Source organism: Pseudophryne corroboree (assembly GCF_028390025.1).
Source record: "Pseudophryne corroboree isolate aPseCor3 chromosome 3 unlocalized genomic scaffold, aPseCor3.hap2 SUPER_3_unloc_19, whole genome shotgun sequence".
NCBI lineage: Eukaryota > Metazoa > Chordata > Amphibia > Anura > Myobatrachidae > Pseudophryne > Pseudophryne corroboree.
In genome coordinates this window covers 1,678,570-1,698,818 of record NW_026967507.1, presented here as the reverse complement: position 1 = coordinate 1,698,818, position 20,249 = coordinate 1,678,570, and the positions used below count along the sequence as shown (strand labels likewise).

General features: G+C 48.0%; 1 protein-coding gene across 6 annotated transcripts in view; it reads left to right on the top strand.

Moving 5' to 3' along the window:
- The window catches only part of LOC134983588 (gastrula zinc finger protein XlCGF26.1-like), a 62,173-nt gene that overhangs the window by 18,590 nt on the left and 23,334 nt on the right, over positions 1-20,249 (top strand). Inside the window, exon 2 of one of the 6 annotated variants that reach the window (XM_063949256.1) lies at positions 17,889-17,953. The exons of 4 other annotated variants lie outside the window; for them this stretch is intronic. The gene's annotated coding sequence lies outside the window, so the exon portion shown is untranslated. Of the gene's footprint in view, positions 1-17,888; positions 17,954-18,132; positions 18,207-20,249 lie in introns of those variants that run through there. One more of the 6 variants, XM_063949254.1, reaches the window with a different exon arrangement.

Sequence of the window (20,249 nt, the reverse complement as noted above, 5' to 3'; positions counted from 1 at the left end):
GGATCTCAATGTGGTGTTGAGTTTTCTAAAGTCACATTGGTTTGAACCACTTTCCACTGTGGACTTAAAATATCTCACATGGAAGGTGTCGATGCTGTTAGCCTTGGCTTCAGCCAGGCGTGTGTCAGAATTGGCGGCTTTATCATATAAAAGCCCTTACTTAATTTTTCATTCTGACAGGGCGGAATTGAGGACTCGTCCTCAATTTCTACCTAAGGTGGTTTCTGCATTTCACATGAACCAACCTATTGTGGTACCTGCGGCTACCAGGGACTTAGAGGACTCTAAGTTGCTTGACGTTGTCAGGGCCTTGAAAATATATGTTTCCAGGACGGCTGGAGTCAGAAAATCTGACTCGCTGTTTATCCTGTATGCACCCAACAAGCTGGGTGCTCCTGCTTCTAAGCAGACGATTGCTCGTTGGATTTGTAGTACAATTCAGCTTGCACATTCTGTGGCAGGATTGCCACAGCCAAAATCAGTAAAAGCCCATTCCACAAGGAAAGTGGGCTCATCTTGGGCGGCTGCCCGAGGGGTCTCGGCTTTACAACTTTGCCGAGCAGCTACTTGGTCAGGGGCAAACACGTTTGCTAAATTCTACAAATTTGATACCCTGGCTGAGGAGGACCTGGTGTTCTCTCATTCGGTGCTGCAGTCATCCGCACTCTCCCGCCCGTTTGGGAGCTTTGGTATAATCCCCATGGTCCTTACGGAGTCCCAGCATCCACTAGGACGTCAGAGAAAATAAGATTTTACTTACCGATAAATCTATTTCTCGTAGTCCGTAGTGGATGCTGGGCGCCCATCCCTAGTGCGGATTGTCTGCAATACTTGTATATAGTTATTGTTACAAAAATTCGGGTTATTATTGTTGTGAGCCATCTTTTCAGAGGCTCCTTTGCGTTTATCATACTGTTAACTGGGTTCAGATCACAAGTTGTACGGTGTGATTGGTGTGGCTGGTATGAGTCTTACCCGGGATTCAATATCCTTCCTTATTATGTACGCTCGTCCGGGCACAGTATCCTAACTGAGGCTTGGAGGGGGGTCATGGGGGGAGGAGCCAGTGCACACCACCTGATCCTTAAGCTTTTATTTTGTGTCCTGTCTCCTGCGGAGCCGCTGTTCCCCATGGTCCTTACGGAGTCCCAGCATCCACTACGGACTACGAGAAATAGATTTATCGGTAAGTAAAATCTTATTATATAGGGGAGAGGGGACCGTACAGTGATATATGAGGGGGAATAGCACAGCTCCCGGCACACGCTGATATGTGGTATTATTATTATATAGGGGAGAGGGGACCGTACAGTGATACATGATGAGAATAACACAGCTCCCGGCACACACTGATATGTGGTATTATTATTATATAGAGGAGAGGGGACCGTACAGTGATATATGAGGGGGAATAACACAGCTCCCGGCACACACTGATATGTGGTATTATTATTATATAGGGGAGAGGGGACCGTACAGTGATATATGAGGAGGAATATCACAGCTCCCGGCACACACTGATATGTGGTATTATTATTATATAGAGGAGAGGGGACCGTACAGTGATATATGAGGAGGAATAACACAGCTCCCGGCACACGCTGATATGTGGTGTTATTATTATATAGGGGAGAGGGGATCGTACAGTGATATATGAGGAGGAATAACACAGCTCCCGGCACACGCTGATATGTGGTGTTATTATTATATAGGGGAGAGGGGACCGTACAGTGATATATGAGGAGGAATATCACAGCTCCCGGCACACACTGATATGTGGTATTATTATTATATAGAGGAGAGGGGACCGTACAGTGATATATGAGGAGGAATAACACAGCTCCCGGCACACGCTGATATGTGGTGTTATTATTATATAGGGGAGAGGGGACCGTACAGTGATATATGAGGGGGATTCACACAGCTCCCGGCACACGCTGATATGTGGTATTATTATTATATAGGGGAGAGGGGACCGTACAGTGATATATGAGGGGGAATAACACAGCTCCCGGCACACACTGATATGTGGTATTATTATTATATAGGGGAGAGGGGACAGTACAGTGATATATGAGGGGGAATAACACAGCTCCCGGCACACACTGATATGTGGTATTATTATATAGGGGAGAGGGGACCGTACAGTGATATATGAGGGGGAATAACACAGCCCCCGGAACACGCTGATATGTGGTATTATTATTATATAGGGGAGAGGGTACTGTACAGTGATATATGAGGGGGAATAACAGCTCCCGGCACACACTGATATGTGGTATTATTATTATATAGGGGAGAGGGGACCGTACAGTGATATATGAGGGGGAATAACACAACTCCCGGCACACGCTGATATGTGGTATTATTATTATATAGAGGAGAGGGGACCGTACAGTGATATATGAGGGGAATAACACAGCTCCCGACACACACTGATATGTGGTATTATTATTATATAGGGGAGAGGGGACCGTACAGTGATATATGAGGGGGAATAACACAACTCCCGGCACACACTGATATGTGGTATTATTATTATATAGGGGAGAGGGGACCGTACAGTGATATATGAGGGGGAATAACACAGCTCCCGGCACACACTGATATGTGGTATTATTATTATATAGGGGAGAGGGGACCGTACAGTGATATATGAGGAGGAATAATACAGCTCCCGGCACACACTGATATGTGGTATTATTATTATATAGGGGAGAGGGGACCGTACAGTGATATATGAGGAGGAATAACACAGCTCCCGGCACACGCTGATATGTGGTATTATTATTATATAGGGGAGAGGGGACAGTACAGTGATATATGAGGGGAATAACACAGCTCCCGGCACACACTGATATGTGGTATTAATATTATATAGGGGAGAGGGGACAGTACAGTGATATATGAGGGGGAATAACACAGCTCCCGGCACACGCTGATATGTGGTATTATTATTATATAGGGGAGAGGGGACCGTACAGTGATATATGAGAAGGAATAACACAGCTCCCCGGCACACGCTGATATGTGGTATTATTATTATATAGGGGAGAGGGGACCATACAGTGATATATGAGGAGGAATAACACAGCTCCCTGCACACGCTGATATGTGGTATTATTATTATATAGGGGAGAGGGGACAGTACAGTGATATATGAGGGGGAATAACACAGCTCCCCGCACACGCTGATATGTGGTATTATTATTATATAGGGGAGAGGGGACCGTACAGTGATATATGAGGAGGAATAACACAGCTCCCGGCACACACTGATATGTGGTATTATTATTATATAGGGGAGAGGGGACCGTACAGTGATATATGAGGGGGAATAACACAGCTCCCGGCACACGCTGATATGTGGTATTATTATTATATAGGGGAGAGGGGACCGTACAGTGATATATGAGGGGGAATAACACAGCTCCCGGCACACGCTGATATGTGGTGTTACTATTATATAGGGGAGAGGGGACCGTACAGTGATATATGAGGAGGAATAACACAGGTCCCGGCACACGCTGATATGTGGTATTATTATTATATAGGGGAGAGGGGACAGTACAGTGATATATGAGGGGAATAACACAGCTCCCAGCACACACTGATATGTGGTATTATTATTATATAGGGGAGAGGGGACCGTACAGTGATATATGAGGAGGAATAACACAGCTCCCGGCACACACTGATATGTGGTATTATTATTATATAGGGGAGAGGGGACCGTACAGTGATATATGAGGGGGAATAACACAGCTCCCGGCACACGCTGATATGTGGTATTATTATTATATAGGGGAGAGGGGACCGTACAGTGATATATGAGGGGAATAACACAGCTCCCGGCACACGCTGATATGTGGTATTATTATTTCTCTGACGTCCTAAGTGGATGCTGGGGACTCCGTCAGGACCATGGGGATTAGCGGCTCCGCAGGAGACGGCACAAAAGTAAAAGCTTTAGGATCAGGTGGTGTGCACTGGCTCCTCCCCCCATGACCCTCCTCCAAGCCTCAGTTAGATTTTTGTGCCCGGCCGAGAAGGGTGCAATCTAGGTGGCTCTCCTAAAGAGCTGCTTAGAGTAAAAGTTTGTTAGGTTTTTTATTTTCAGTGAGTCCTGCTGGCAACAGGCTCACTGCTACGAGGGACTTAGGGGAGAGAAGTGAACTCACCTGCGTGCAGGATGGATTGGCTTCTTAGGCTACTGGACACCATTAGCTCCAGAGGGAGTCGGAACACAGGTCTCACCCTGGGGTTCGCCCCGGAGCCGCGCCGCCGACCCCCCTTGCAGATGCCGAAAAGTGAAGAAGTCCAGAAACGGCGGCAGAAGACTCTTCAGTCTTCATAAGGTAGCGCACAGCACTGCAGCTGTGCGCCATTGTTGTCAGCACACTTCATAGCAGCGGTCACTGAGGGTGCAGGGCGCTGGGGGGGGCGCCCTGGGCAGCAATGTATTATACCTTATTCTGGCTAAAAATACATCACATATAGCCCCTGGGGGCTATATGGATGTATTTAACTCCTGCCAGGTCTCAGAAAAACGGGAGAAGAAGCCCGCCGAAAAGGGGGCGGGGCCTATTCTCCTCAGCACACAGCGCCATTTTCCCTCACAGAAATGCTGGTGGGAAGGCTCCCAGGCTCTCCCCTGCACTGCACTACAGAAACAGGGTTAAAACAGAGAGGGGGGGCACTTATTTGGCGATATGTATATATATATTAAAATGCTATAAGGGAAGAACACTTATATAAAGGTTGTCCCTGTATAATTATAGCGTTTTTGGTGTGTGCTGGCAAACTCTCCCTCTGTCTCCCCAAAGGGCTAGTGGGGTCGTGTCCTCTATCAGAGCATTCCCTGTGTGTGTGCTGTGTGTCGGTACGTGTGTGTCGACATGTATGAGGACGATGTTGGTGAGGAGGCGGAGCAATTGCCTGAAAGATGTCACTCTCTAGGGAGTCGACACCGGAATGGATGGCTTATTTAAGGAATTACGTGATAATGTCAACACGCTGCAAGGTCGGTTGACGACATGAGACGGCCGGCAAACAAATTAGTACCTGTCCAGGCGTCTCAAACACCGTCAGGGGCTGTAAAACGCTCATTTACCTCAGTCGGTCGACACAGACACGGACACTGACTCCAGTGTCGACGGTGAAGAAACAAACGTATTTTCCAGTAGGGCCACACGTTACATGTTAAGGGCAATGAAGGAGGTGTTACATATTTCTGATACTACAAGTACCACAAGAAGGGTATTATGTGGGGTGTGAAAAAACTACCTGTAGTTTTTCCTGAATCAGATAAATTAAATGAAGTGTGTGATGATGCGTGGGTTTCCCCCGATAGAAAATTATTGGCGGTATACCCTTTCCCGCCAGAAGTTAGGGCGCGTTGGGGAAACACCCTTTAGGGTGGATAAGGCGCTCACACGCTTATCAAAACAAGTGGCGGTACCGTCTCCAGATAGGGCCACCCTCAAGGAGCCAGCTGAGAGGCTGGAAAATATCCTAAAAAGGTATATACACACATACTGGTGTTATACTGCGACCAGCGATCGCCTCAGCCTGGATGTGCAGCGCTGGGGTGGCTTGGTCGGATTCCCTGACTGAAAATATTGATACCCTTGACAGGGACAGTATTTTATTGACTATAGAGCATTTAAAGGATGCATTTCTATATATGCGAGATGCACAGAGGGATATTTGCACTCTGGCATCAAGAGTAAGTGCGATGTCCATATCTGCCAGAAGATGTTTATGGACACGACAGTGGTCAGGTGATGCAGATTCCAAACGGCACATGGAAGTATTGCCGTATAAAGGGGAGGAGTTATTTGGGGTCGGTCCATCGGACCTGGTGGCCTCGGCAACAGCTGGAAAATCCACCTTTTTTACCCCAAATCACATCTCAGCAGAAAAAGACACCGTCTTTTCAGCCTCAGTCCTTTCGTCCCCATAAGGGCAAGCGGGCAAAAGGCCAGTCATATCTGCCCAGGGATAGAGGAAAGGGAAGAAGACTGCAGCAGGCAGCCCATTCCCAGGAACAGAAGCCCTCCACAGCTTCTGCCAAGTCCTCAGCATGACGCTGGGGCCGTACAAGCGGACTCAAGTGCGGTGGGGGGTCGTCTCAAGAGTTTCAGCGCGTAGTGGGCTCACTCGCAAGTGGACCCCTGGATCCTACAAGTAGTATCCCAGGGGTACAGACTGGAAATTCGAGACGTCTCCCCCTCGCAGGCTCCTGATCTCTGCTTTACCAACGTCTTCCTCCGACAGGGAGGCAGTATTGGAAACAATTCACAAGCTGTATTCCCAGCAGGTGATAATCAAAGTACCCCTCCTACAACAAGGAAAGGGGTATTATTCCACACTATATTGTGGTACTGAAGCCAGACGGCTCGGTGAGACCTATTCTAAATGGGAAATCTTTGAACACTTACATACAAAGGTTCAAATCAAGATGGAGTCACTCAGAGCAGTGATAGGGAACCAGGAAGAAGGGGACTATATGGTGTCCCTGGACATCAAGGATGCTTACCTCCATGTCCCAAATTGCCCTTCTCACCAAGGGTACCTCAGGTTCGTGGTACGGAACTGTCACTATCAGTTTCAGACGCTGCCGTTTGGATTGTCCACGGCACCCCGGGTCTTTACCAAAGTAATGGCCGAAATGATGATTCTTCTTCAAAGAAAAGGCGTCTTAATTATCCCTTACTTGGACGATCTCCTGATAAGAACAAGGTCCAGAGAACAGTTGGAAGTCGGAGTAGCACTATCTCAAGTAGTTCTACGACAGCACGGGTGGATTCTAAATATCCAAAATCGCAGCCGTTTCCGACGACACGTCTGCTGTTCCTAGGGATGGTTCTGGACACAGTCCAGAAAAAGGTGTTTCTCCCGGAGGAGAAAGCCAGGGAGTTATCCGAGCTAGTCAGGAACCTCCTAAAACCAGGAAAAGTGTCAGTGCATCATTGCACAAGAGTCCTGGGAAAAATGGTGGCTTATTACGAAGCGATTCCATTCGGCAGATTTCACGCAAGAACTTTTCAGTGGGATCTGCTGGACAAATGGTCCGGATCGCATTTTCAGATGCATCAGCGGATAACCCTGTCTCCAGGGACAGGGGTGTCTCTCCTGTGGTGGTTACAGAGTGCTCATCTTCTAGAGGGCCGCAGATTCGGCATTCAGGATTGGATGCTGGTGACCACGGAGGCCAGCCTGAGAAGCTGGGGAGCAGTCACACAGGGAAAAAATGTCCAGGGAGTGTGATCAAGTCTGGAGATTTTTCTCCACATAAATATACTGGAGCTAAGGGCAATTTACAATGCTCTAAGCTTAGCAAGACCTCTGCTTCAAGGTCAGCCGGTATTGATCCAGTGGGACAACATCACGGCAGTCGCCCACGTAAACAGACAGGGCGGCACAAGAAGCAGGAGGGCAATGGCAGAAACTGCAAGGATTTTTCGCTGGGCGGAAAATCATGTGATAGCACTGTCAGTAGTGTTCATTCCGGGAGTGGACAACTGGGAAGCAGACTTCCTCAGCAGGCACAACCTCCACCCGGGAGAGTGGGGACTTCATCGGGAAGTCTTCCACATGATTGTGAACCGTTGGAAAAGACCAAAGGTGGACATGATGGCGTCCCGCCTGAACAAAAAACTGGACAAGTATTGCGCCAGGTCAAAAGACTCCTCTGCTTCTCATACCCAAGGTATTGAGAATTATAAGACGTAGAGGAGTAAGAACTATACTCGTGGCTCCGGATTGGCCAAGAAGGACTTGGTACCCGGAACTTCAAGAGATGCTCACAGAGGACTCATGGCCTCTGCCGCTAAGAAGGGACTTGCTTCAGCAAGTACCATGTCTGTTCCAAGACTTACCGCGGCTGCGTTTGACGGCATGGCGGTTGAACGCCGGATCCTAAGGGAAAAAGTCATTCCGGAAGAGGTCATTCCTACCCTGGTCAAGCCAGGAAGGAGGTGACCGCACAACATTATCACCACATGTGGCGAAAATATGTTGCGTGGTGTGAGGCCAGGAAGGCCCCATGAAGAAATTTCAACTCGGTCGTTTCCTGCATTTCCTGCAAACAGAAGTGTCTATGGGCCTCAAATTGGGGTCCATTAAGGTTCAAATTTCGGCCCTGTCGATTTTCTTCCAGAAAGAATTGGCTTCAGTTCCTGAAGTCCAGAAGTTGTCAAGGGAGTACTGCATATACAACCCCCTTTTTGTGCCTCCAGTGGCACTGTGGGATCTCAACGTAGTTCTGGGATTCCTAAAATCACATTGGTTTAAACCGCTCAAATCTGTGTATTTGAAATATCTCACAGGGAAAGTGACCATGCTGTTGGCCCTGGCCTCGGCCAGGCGAGTGTCAGAATTGGCGGCGTTTGTCTCAAAAAGCCCATATCTGATTGTCCATTCGGACAGGGCAGAGCTGCGGACTCATCCCCAGTTTCTCCCTAAGGTGGTGTCAGTGTTTCACCCGAACCAGCTTATTGTGGTACCTGCGGCTACTAGGGACTTGGAGGACTCCAGGTTGCTAGATGTTGTCAGGGCCCTGAAAATATAGGTTTCCAGGACGGCTGGAGTCAGGAAAACTGACTTGCTGTTATCCTGTATGCACCCAACAAACTGGGTGCTCTTGCTTCTAAGCAGACGATTGCTAGTTGGATGTGTAGTACAATTCAGCTTGCACATTCTGTGGCAGGCCTGCCACAGCCAAAATATGTAAATGCCCATTCCACAAGGAAGGTGGGCTCATCTTGGGCGGCTGCCCGAGGGGTCTCGGCTTTACAACTTTGCCGAGCTGATACTTGGTCAGGGGCACACCCTGACTGAGGAGGACCTGGAGTTCTCTCATTCGGTGCTGCAGAGTCATCCGCACTCTCCCGCCGTTTGGGAGCTTTGGTATAATCCCCATGGTCCTGACGGAGTCCCCAGCATCCACTTAGGACGTCAGAGAAAATAAGAATTTACTTACCGATAATTCTATTTCTCGTAGTCCGTAGTGGATGCTGGGCGCCCATCCCAAGTGCGGATTGTCTGCAATACTGGTACATAGTTATTGTTACCAAAAAAATCGGGTTATTATTGTTGTGAGCCATCTTTTCAGAGGCTCCGCTGTTATCATGCTGTTAACTGGGTTCAGATCACAGGTTGTACAGTGTGATTGGTGTGGCTGGTATGAGTCTTACCCGGGATTCAAAATCCTTCCTTATTGTGTACGCTCGTCCGGGCACAGTATCCTAACTGAGGCTTGGAGGAGGGTCATGGGGGGAGGAGCCAGTGCACACCACCTGATCCTAAAGCTTTTACTTTTGTGCCCTGTCTCCTGCGGAGCCGCTAATCCCCATGGTCCTGACGGAGTCCCCAGCATCCACTACGGACTACGAGAAATAGAATTATCGGTAAGTAAATTCTTATTTATATAGAGGAGAGGGGACCGTACAGTGATATATGAGGGGGAATAACACAGATCCCGGCACATGCTGATATGTGGTATTATTATTATTATATAGGGGAGAGGGGACCGTACATGGGGGGGAATAACACAGCTCCCGGCACACGCTGATATGTGGTATTATTATTATATAGGGGAAAGGGGACCGTACAGTGATATATGAGGGGAATAACACAGCCCCCGGCACACGCTGATATGTGGTATTACTATTATATAGGGGAGAGGGGACCGTACATGGGGGGGAATAACACAGCTCCCGGCACACGCTGATATGTGGTATTATTATTATATAGGGGAAAGGGGACCGTACAGTGATATATGAGGAGGAATATCACAGCTCCCGGCACACGCTGATATGTGGTATTATTATTATTATATAGGGGAGAGGGGACCGTACATTGATATGAGGAGGAATATCACAGCTCCCGGCACACGCTGATATGTGGTATTATTATTATATAGAGGAGAGGGGACAGTACAGTGATATATGAGGGGAATAACACAGCTCCCGGCACACACTGATATGTGGTATTATTATTATATAGGGGAGAGGGGACCGTACAGTGATATATGAGGGGAATAACACAGCCCCCTGCACACACTGATATGTGGTATTATTATTATATAGGGGAGAGGGGACCGTACAGTGATATATGAGGAGGAATAACACAGCTCCCGGCACACACTGATATGTGGTATTATTAATATATATGGGAGAGGGGACTGTACAGTGATATATGAGGAGGAATAACACAGCTCCCGGCACACACTGATATGTGGTATTATTATTATATAGGGGAGAGGGGACCGTACAGTGATATATGAGGGGGAATAACACAGCTCCCGGCACACACTGATATGTGGTATTATTATTATATAGGGGACAGGGGACCGTACAGTGATATATGAGGGGGAATAACACAGCTCCCGGCACACGCTGATATGTGGTATTATTATTATATACAGGGGAGAGGGGACTGTACAGTGATATATGAGGAGGAATAACACAGCCCTGGCACACACTGATATGTGGTATTATTATTATATAGGGGAGAGGGGACAGTACAGTGATATATGAGGAGGAATAACACAGCTCCCGGCACACACTGATATATGGTATTATTATTATTTTATAGGGGAGAGGGGACCGTACAGTGATATGAGGAGGAATATCACAGCTCCCGGCACACGCTGATATGTGGTATTATTATTATATAGGGGAGAGGGGACTGTACAGTGATATATGAGGAGGAATAACACAGCTCCCGGCACACACTGATATGTGGTATTATTATTATATAGGGGAGAGGGGACTGTACAGTGATATATGAGGAGGAATAACACAGCCCTGGCACACTGATATATGGTATTATTATTATTTTATAGGGGAGAGGGGACTGTACAGTGATATGAGGAGGAATATCACAGCTCCCGGCACACGCTGATATGTGGTATTTTTATTATATAGGGGAGAGGGGACCGTACAGTGATATATGAGGAGGAATAACACAGCTCCCGGCACACGCTGCTATGTGGTATTATTATATAGGGGAGAGGGGACCGTACAGTGATACATGATGAGAATAACACAGCTCCCGGCACACACTGATATGTGGTATTATTATTATATAGGGGAGAGGGGACCGTACAGTGATATATGAGGAGGAATAACACAGCTCCCGGCACACACTGATATGTGGTATTATTAATATATATGGGAGAGGGGACAGTACAGTGATATATGAGGGGGAATAACACAGCTCCCGGCACACACTGATATGTGGTATTATTATTATATAGGGGAGAGGGGACCGTACAGTGATATATGAGGGGGAATAACACAGCTCCCGGCACACACTGATATGTGGTATTATTATTATATAGGGGAGAGGGGACCGTACAGTGATATATGAGGGGGAATAACACAGCTCCCGGCACACACTGATATGTGGTATTATTATTATATAGGGGACAGGGGACCGTACAGTGATATATGAGGGGGAATAACACAGCTCCCGGCACACGCTGATATGTGGTATTATTATTATATAGGGGAGAGGGGACCGTACAGTGATATATGAGGGGGAATAACACAGCTCCCGGCACACACTGATATGTGGTATTATTATTATATAGGGGACAGGGGACCGTACAGTGATATATGAGGGGGAATAACACAGCTCCCGGCACACACTGATATGTGGTATTATTATTATATAGGGGAGAGGGGACCGTACAGTGATATATGAGGGGGAATAACACAGCTCCCGGCACACACTGATATGTGGTATTATTATTATATAGGGGACAGGAGACCGTACAGTGATATATGAGGAGGAATAACACAGCTCCCGGCACACACTGATATGTGGTATTATTATTATATAGGGGAGAGGGGACCGTACAGTGATATATGAGGGGGAATAACACAGCTCCCGGCACACACTGATATGTGGTATTATTATTATATAGGGGACAGGGGACCGTACAGTGATATATGAGGGGGAATAACACAGCTCCCGGCACACGCTGATATGTGGTATTATTATTATATACAGGGGAGAGGGGACTGTACAGTGATATATGAGGAGGAATAACACAGCTCCCGGCACACACTGATATGTGGTATTATTATTATATAGGGGAGAGGGGACTGTACAGTGATATATGAGGAGGAATAACACAGCTCCCGGCACACACTGATATGTGGTATTATTATTTTCTCTATCGTCCTAAGTGGATGCTGGGGTTCCTGAAAGGACCATGGGGAATAGCGGCTCCGCAGGAGACAGGGCACAAAAGTAAAGCTTTTACAGGTCAGGTGGTGTGTACTGGCTCCTCCCCCCATGACCCTCCTCCAGACTCCAGTTAGATTTTTGTGCCCGGCCGAGAAGGGTGCAATTCTAGGTGGCTCTCATAAAGAGCTGCTTAGAGAGTTTAGCTTAGGTTTTTTATTTTACAGTGATTCCTGCTGGCAACAGGATCACTGCAACGAGGGACAGAGGGGAGAAGAAGTGAACTCACCTGCGTGCAGGATGGATTGGCTTCTTGGCTACTGGACATGAAGCTCCAGAGGGACGATCACAGGTACAGCCTGGATGGTCACCGGAGCCACGCCGCCGGCCCCCTCACAGATGCTGAAGCAAGAAGAGGTCCAGAATCGGCGGCTGAAGACTCCTGCAGTCTTCTTAAGGTAGCGCACAGCACTGCAGCTGTGCGCCATTTTCCTCTCAGCACACTTCACACGGCAGTCACTGAGGGTGCAGGGCGCTGGGGGGGGGCGCCCTGGGAGGCAAATGTAAACCTTTAAAAAGGCTAAAAATACCTCACATATAGCCCCAGAGGCTATATGGAGATATTTACCCCTGCCTAAATGTACTAAATAGCGGGAGACGAGCCCGCCGGAAAAGGGGCGGGGCCTATCTCCTCAGCACACGGCGCCATTTTCTGTCACAGCTCCGCTGGTCAGGAAGGCTCCCAGGTCTCTCCCCTGCACTGCACTACAGAAACAGGGTATAACAGAGAGGGGGGGCAAAATAAATGGCAATATATTAATATAAAAGCAGCTATAAGGGAGCACTTAATCATAAGGCTATCCCTGTCATATATAGCGCTTTTTGGTGTGTGCTGGCAGACTCTCCCTCTGTCTCCCCAAAGGGCTAGTGGGTCCTGTCTTCGTATAGAGCATTCCCTGTGTGTCTGCTGTGTGTCGGTACGTGTGTGTCGACGTGTATGAGGACGTTATTGGTGTGGAGGCGGAGCAATTGCCAAATATGAGGATGTCACCTTCTAGGGGGTCGACACCAGAATGGATGCCTTTATTTGTGGAATTACGGGATAGCGTCAACTCGCTTAAGCAGTCGTTTGCCGACATGAGGCGGCCGGACACTCACTTAGTGCCTGTCCAGGCGCCTCAAACACCGTCAGGGGCTGTAAAACGCCCCTTGCCTCAGTCGGTCGACACAGACCCAGACACAGGCACTGATTCCGGTAGTGAAGGTGACGAATCAACCGTATTTTCCAAAAGGGCCACACGTTATATGATTTTGGCAATAAAGGAGATGTTACATTTAGCTGATACTACAGGTACCACTAAACAGGGTATTATGTGGGGTGTGAAAAAACTACCAGTAGTTTTTACCGAATCAGAAGAATTAAATGACGTGTGTGATGAAGCGTGGGGTGCCCCGATAAAAAACTGCTAATTTCAAAGAAGTTATTGGCTTTATACCCTTTCCCGCCAGAGGATAGGGAGCGCTGGGAAACACCTCCTAGGGTGGACAAAGCGCTAACACGCTTATCAAAACAAGTGGCGTTACCCTCTCCTGAGACGGCCGCACTTAAAGATCCATCAGATAGGAGGATGGAAAATATCCAAAAAGGTATATACACACATGCAGGTGTTATACTACGACCAGCTATTGCGACTGCCTGGATGTGCAGTGCTGGGGTAGTTTGGTCAGAGTCCCTGATCGAAAATATTGATACCCTGGACAGGGACAATATTTTACTGTCGTTAGAACAAATAAAGGATGCATTTCTTTATATGCGTGATGCACAGAGAGATATCTGCACACTGGCATCACGGGTAAGTGCTATGTCCATTTCGGCCAGAAGAGCTTTATGGACACGACAGTGGACAGGCGATGCGTAGAGGAGTTATTTGGGGTCGGTCTATCGGATTTGGTGGCCACGGCTACGGCCGGGAAATCCACCTTTCTACCTCAAGTCACTCCCCAACAGAAAAAGGCACCGACCTTTCAATCGCAGCCTTTTCGTTCCTTTAAAAATAAGAGAGCAAAGGGCTATTCATATCTGCCACGAGGCAGAGGACGAGGGAAGAGACAGCAACAGGCAGCTCCTTCCCAGGAACAGAAGCCCTCCCCGGCTTCTACAAAAGCCTCAGCATGACGCTGGGGCTTCGCAAGCGGACTCGGGGGCGGTAGGCGGTCGTCTCAAGAATTACAGCGCGCAGTGGGCTTACTCGCAGGTAAATCCCTGGATCCTGCAGATAATATCTCAGGGGTACAGGTTGAAATTAGAGACAGAGCCACCTCGCCGTTTCCTGAAGTCTGCTTTACCAACGTCCCCCTCAGAAAGGGAGACGGTTTTGGAAGCCATTCACAAGCTGTATTCTCAGCAGGTGATAGTCAAGGTACCTCTTCTACAACAAGGGAAGGGGTATTATTCCACTCTTTTTGTGGTACCGAAGCCGGATGGCTCGGTAAGGCCTATTCTAAATCTGAAGTCCTTGAACCTGTACATAAAGAAGTTCAAGTTCAAGATGGAGTCACTCAGAGCAGTGATAGCGAACCTGGAAGAAGGGGACTTTATGGTATCCTTGGACATCAAGGATGCGTATCTCCACGTTCCAATTACCCCTCACACCAGGGGTACCTCAGGTTCGTTGTACAAAACTGTCACTATCAGTTTCAGACGCTGCCGTTTGGTTTGTCCACGGCACCTCGGGTCTTTACAAAGGTAATGGCCGAGATAATATTTCTTCTTCGAAGAAAAGGCGTATTAATTATCCCATACTTGGACGATCTCCTAATAAGGGCAAGGTCCAGAGAACAGCTAGAGATGGGTTTAGCACTATCTCAAGAGGTGCTAAAGCAGCACGGATGGATTCTGAATATTCCAAAATCCCAATTAATGCCGACAACTCGTCTGCTGTTCCTGGGGATGATTCTGGACACAGTTCAGAAAAGGTTTTTCTTCCCGAAGAAAAAGCCAAGGAGTTATCTGACCTGGTCAGGAACCTCCTAAAACCAGGAAAGGTGTCTGTACATCAATGCACAAGAGTCCTGGGAAAAAATGGTAGCTTCTTACGAAGCAATCCCTTTCGGCAGATTCCATGCAAAGGGATCTGTTGGACAAATGGTCAGGGTCGCATCTTCAGATGCACCTGCGGATAACCCTGTCGCCGAGGACAAGGGTATCCCTTCTGTGGTGGTTGCAGGAGGCTCATCTATTGGAGGGCCGCAGATTCGGCATGCAGGATTGGATCCTGGTGACCACGGGTGCCAGCCAGAGAGGCTGGGGAGCAGTCACACAGGGAAGAAATTTCCAGGGAGTGTGGTCGAGCCTGAAAAAGTCTCTTCACATAAGCATTCTGGAACTAAGAGCAATCTACAATGCTCTAAGCCAGGCGGAACCTCTGCTTCAAGGAAGACCGGTGTTGATCCAGTCGGACAACATCACGGCAGTCGCCCATGTAAACAGACAGGGCGGCACAAGAAGCAGGAGGGCAATGGCAGAAGCTGCCAGGATCCTTCGCTGGGCGGAGAATCACGTGATAGCACTGTCAGCAGTATTCATCCCGGGCGTGGACAACTGGGAAGCAGACTTCCTCAGCAGACACGACCTTCACCCGGGAGAGTGGAGACTTCATCCAGAAGTTTTCCACATGCTATTAAACCGTTGGGTAAAACCAATGGTGGACATGATGGCGTCTCGCCTCAACAAAACACTGGACAGGTATTGCGCCAGGTCAAGAGATCCGCAGGCAATAGCTGTGGACGCGCTGGTAACACCTTGGGTGTACCAGTCGGTATATGTGTTTCCTCCTCTGCCTCTCATACCAAAGGTATTGTGGATTATACGGCAAAGTGGAGTAAGACTAGTGGCTCCGGATTGGCCAAGAAGGACTTGGTACCCGGAACTTCAAGAGATGGTCACGGACGATCCGTGGCCTCTACTTCTGAGAAGGGACCTGCTTCAGCAGGGTACTTGTCTTTTTCAAGACTTACCGCGGCTGCGTTTGACGGCATGGCGTTTTGAATGCCAGATCCTAAAAGGAAAAGGCATTCCAGAAGAAGTCATTCCTACCTTGATAAAGGCAAGGAAGGAAGTCACCGCGAAGCATTATCGCCGTATTTGGCGAAAATATGTTGCGTGGTGCGAGCAGCGGAGTGCTCCGATGGAGGAATTTCAACTGGGTCGTTTTCCTACATTTCCTGCAATCAGGATTGTCTATGGGTCTCAAATTGGGATCTATTAAGGTTCAAATTTCGGCCCTATCAATATTCTTCCAAAAAGAATTGGCCTCAGTCCCTGAGGTCCAGATTTTTATCAAAGGAGTACTGCATATACAGCCTCCTGTGGTGCCTAAGGTGGCACCGTGGGATCTAAATGTAGTTTTAGATTTCCTCAAATCAAATTGGTTTGAACCACTAAAGAAGGTGGATTTGAAATATCTCACATGGAAAGTGACTGTTACTGGCCCTGGCTTCGGCCGGGAGAGTATCTGAACTGGCGACTTTGTTTTATAAAAGCCCTTATTTAATTTTCCATTCGACATAGGGCAGAGCTGCGGACGCGTCCGCATTTTCTCCCTAAGGTGGTATCAGCGTTTCACCTGAACCAGCCTATTGTAGTGCCTGCGGCTACAGACGACTTGAAGGACTCCAAGTTGTTGGACGTTGTCAGAGCCTTAAAAATATACATTTAAAGGACGGCTGGAGTCAGAAAATCTGACTCGCTGTTTATACTGTATGCACCCAACAAGTTGGGTGCACCTGCTTCTAAGCAGTCGATTGCTCGTTGGATTTGTAACAAAATTCAACTTGTACATTCTGTGGCAGGCCTGCCACAGCCTAAATCTGTTAAGGCCCATTCCGCAAGGAAGGTGGGCTCATCTTGGGCGGCTGCCCGAGGGGTCTCGGCATTACTACTCTGCCGAGCAGCTACGTGGTCAGGGGAGAACACGTTTGTAAATTTTTACAAATTTGATACCCTGGCAAAGGAGGACCTGGAGTTCTCTCATTCGGTGCTGCAGAGTCATCCGCACTCTCCCGCCCGTTTGGGAGCTTTGGTATAATCCCCATGGTCCTTTCAGGAACCCCAGCATCCACTTAGGACGATAGAGAAAATAAGAATTTACTTACCGATAATTCTATTTCTCGGAGTCCGTAGTGGATGCTGGGCGCCCATCCCAAGTGCGGATTATCTGCAATACTTGTACATAGTTATTGTTAACTAATTCGGGTTATTGTTTAGGAAGCCATCTTTCAGAGGCTCCTCTGTTATCATACTGTTAACTGGGTTTTAGATCACAAGTTGTACGGTGTGATTGGTGTGGCTGGTATGAGTCTTACCCGGGATTCAAAATCCTCCCTTATTGTGTACGCTCGTCCGGGCACAGTACCTAACTGGAGTCTGGAGGAGGGTCATGGGGGGAGGAGCCAGTACACACCACCTGACCTGTAAAAGCTTTACTTTTGTGCCCTGTCTCCTGCGGAGCCGCTATTCCCCATGGTCCTTTCAGGAACCCCAGCATCCACTACGGACTCCGAGAAATAGAATTATCGGTAAGTAAATTCTTATTATATAGGGGAGAGGGGACTGTACAGTGATATATGAGGAGGAATAACACAGCTCCCGGCACACACTGATATATGGTATTATTATTATTTTATAGGGGAGAGGGGACCGTACAGTGATCTGAGGAGGAATATCACAGCTCCCGGCACACGCTGATATGTGGTATTATTATTATTATATAGGGGAGAGGGGACTGTACAGTGATATATGAGGAGGAATAACACAGCTCCCGGCACACACTGATATGTGGTATTATTATTATATAGGGGAGAGGGGACTGTACAGTGATATATGAGGAGGAATAACACAGCCCTGGCACACTGATATATGGTATTATTATTATTTTATAGGGGAGAGGGGACCGTACAGTGATATGAGGAGGAATATCACAGCTCCCGGCACACGCTGATATGTGGTATTATTATTATATAGGGGAGAGGGGACCGTACAGTGATATATGAGGGGGAACAACACAGCTCCCGGCACACGCTGATATGTGGTATTATTATTATATAGGGGAGAGGGGACCGTACAGTGATATATGAGGGGGAATAGCACAGCTCCCGGCACACACTGATATGTGATATTATTATTTTCTCTATCGTCCTAAGTGGATGCTGGGGTTCCTGAAAGGACCATGGGGAATAGCGGCTCCGCAGGAGACAGGGCACAAAAAAGTAAAGCTTTACTATGTCAGGTGGTGTGCACTGGCTCCTCCCCCTATGACCCTCCTCCAGACTCCAGTTAGATTTTGTGCCCGAACGAGAAGGGTGCAATCTAGGTGGCTCTCCTAAAGAGCTGCTTAGAGAAAGTTTAGTTTAGGTTTTTTTCTTTACAGTGAGTCCTGCTGGCAACAGGATCACTGCAACGTGGGACTTAGGGGGAAAGTAGTAAACTCACCTGCATGCAGAGTGGATTTGCTGCTTGGCTACTGGACACCATTAGCTCCAGAGGGATCGAACACAGGCCCAGCCGTGGAGTCCGGTCCCGGAGCCGCGCCGCCGACCCCCTTGCAGATGCTGAAGCGTGAAGAGGTCCGGAAACCGGCGGCTGAAGACTCCTCAGTCTTCATAAGGTAGCGCACAGCACTGCAGCTGTGCGCCATTTTCCTCTCAGCACACTTCACTGGGCAGTCACTGAGGGTGCAGAGCGCTGGGGGGGGGCGCTCTGAGAGGCAAATATAAACCTTATACAAGGCTAAAAATACCTCACATATAGCCCATAGGGGCTATATGGAGATATTTAACCCCTGCCTGACTGGAAAAATAGCGGGAGAAGAACCCGCCGAAAAAGGGGCGGGGCCTATCTCCTCAGCACACGGCGCCATTTTCTGTCACAGCTCCGCTGGTCAGAACGGCTCCCAGGTCTCTCCCCTGCACTGCACTACAGAAACAGGGTAAAACAGAGAGGGGGGGCACATTAATGGCTATATATATATATATTAAAGCAGCTATAAGGGAGCACTTAATATAAGGATATCCCTTGTATATATAGCGCTTTGTGGTGTGTGCTGGCAGACTCTCCCTCTGTCTCCCCAAAAGGGCTAGTGGGTCCTGTCTTCATTAGAGCATTCCCTGTGAGTTTGCGGTGTGTGTCGGTACGTGGTGTCGACATGTATGAGGACGATATTGGTGTGGAGGCGGAGCAATTGCCAAATATGCAGATGTCACCCCCCAGGGGGTCGACACCAGAATGGATGCCTTTATTTGTGGAATTACGTGATGGTTTATCTTCCCTTAAACAGTCAGTTGAGGACATGAGGCGGCCGGACAATCAATTAATGCCTGTCCAGGCGCCTCAAACACCGTCAGGGGCTGTAAAACGCCCTTTGCCTCAGTCGGTCGACACAGACCCAGACACGGGCACTGATTCCAGTGACGACGGTAGAAATTCAAACGTATTTTCCAGTAGGGCCACACGTTATATGATTTTGGCAATGAAGGAGACGTTACATTTAGCTGATACTACAGATACCGTAAAACAGGGTATTATGTATGGTGTGAAAAAACTACAAACAGTTTTTCCTGAATCAGAAGAATTAAATGACGTGTTGTGATGAAGCGTGGGTTGCTCCTGATAAAAAGTTGATAATTTCAAAAAAGTTATTGGCATTATACCCTTTCCCGCCAGAGGTTAGGGCGCGCTGGGAAACACCCCCTAAGGTGGACAAGGCGCTCACACGCTTATCCAAACAAGTGGCGTTACCCTCTCCTGAGACGGCCGCACTTAAGGATCCATCAGATAGAAAGATGGAAGTTATTCAAAAGAATATATACACACATGCAGGTGTTATACTACGACCAGCTATAGCAACTGCCTGGATGTGCAGTGCTGGAGTAGTTTGGTCAGAATCCCTGATTGAAAATATTGATACCCTAGATAGGGACAATGTTTTACTGTCGTTAGAACAAATAAAGGATGCATTTATCTATATGCGTGATGCACAGAGGGATATTTG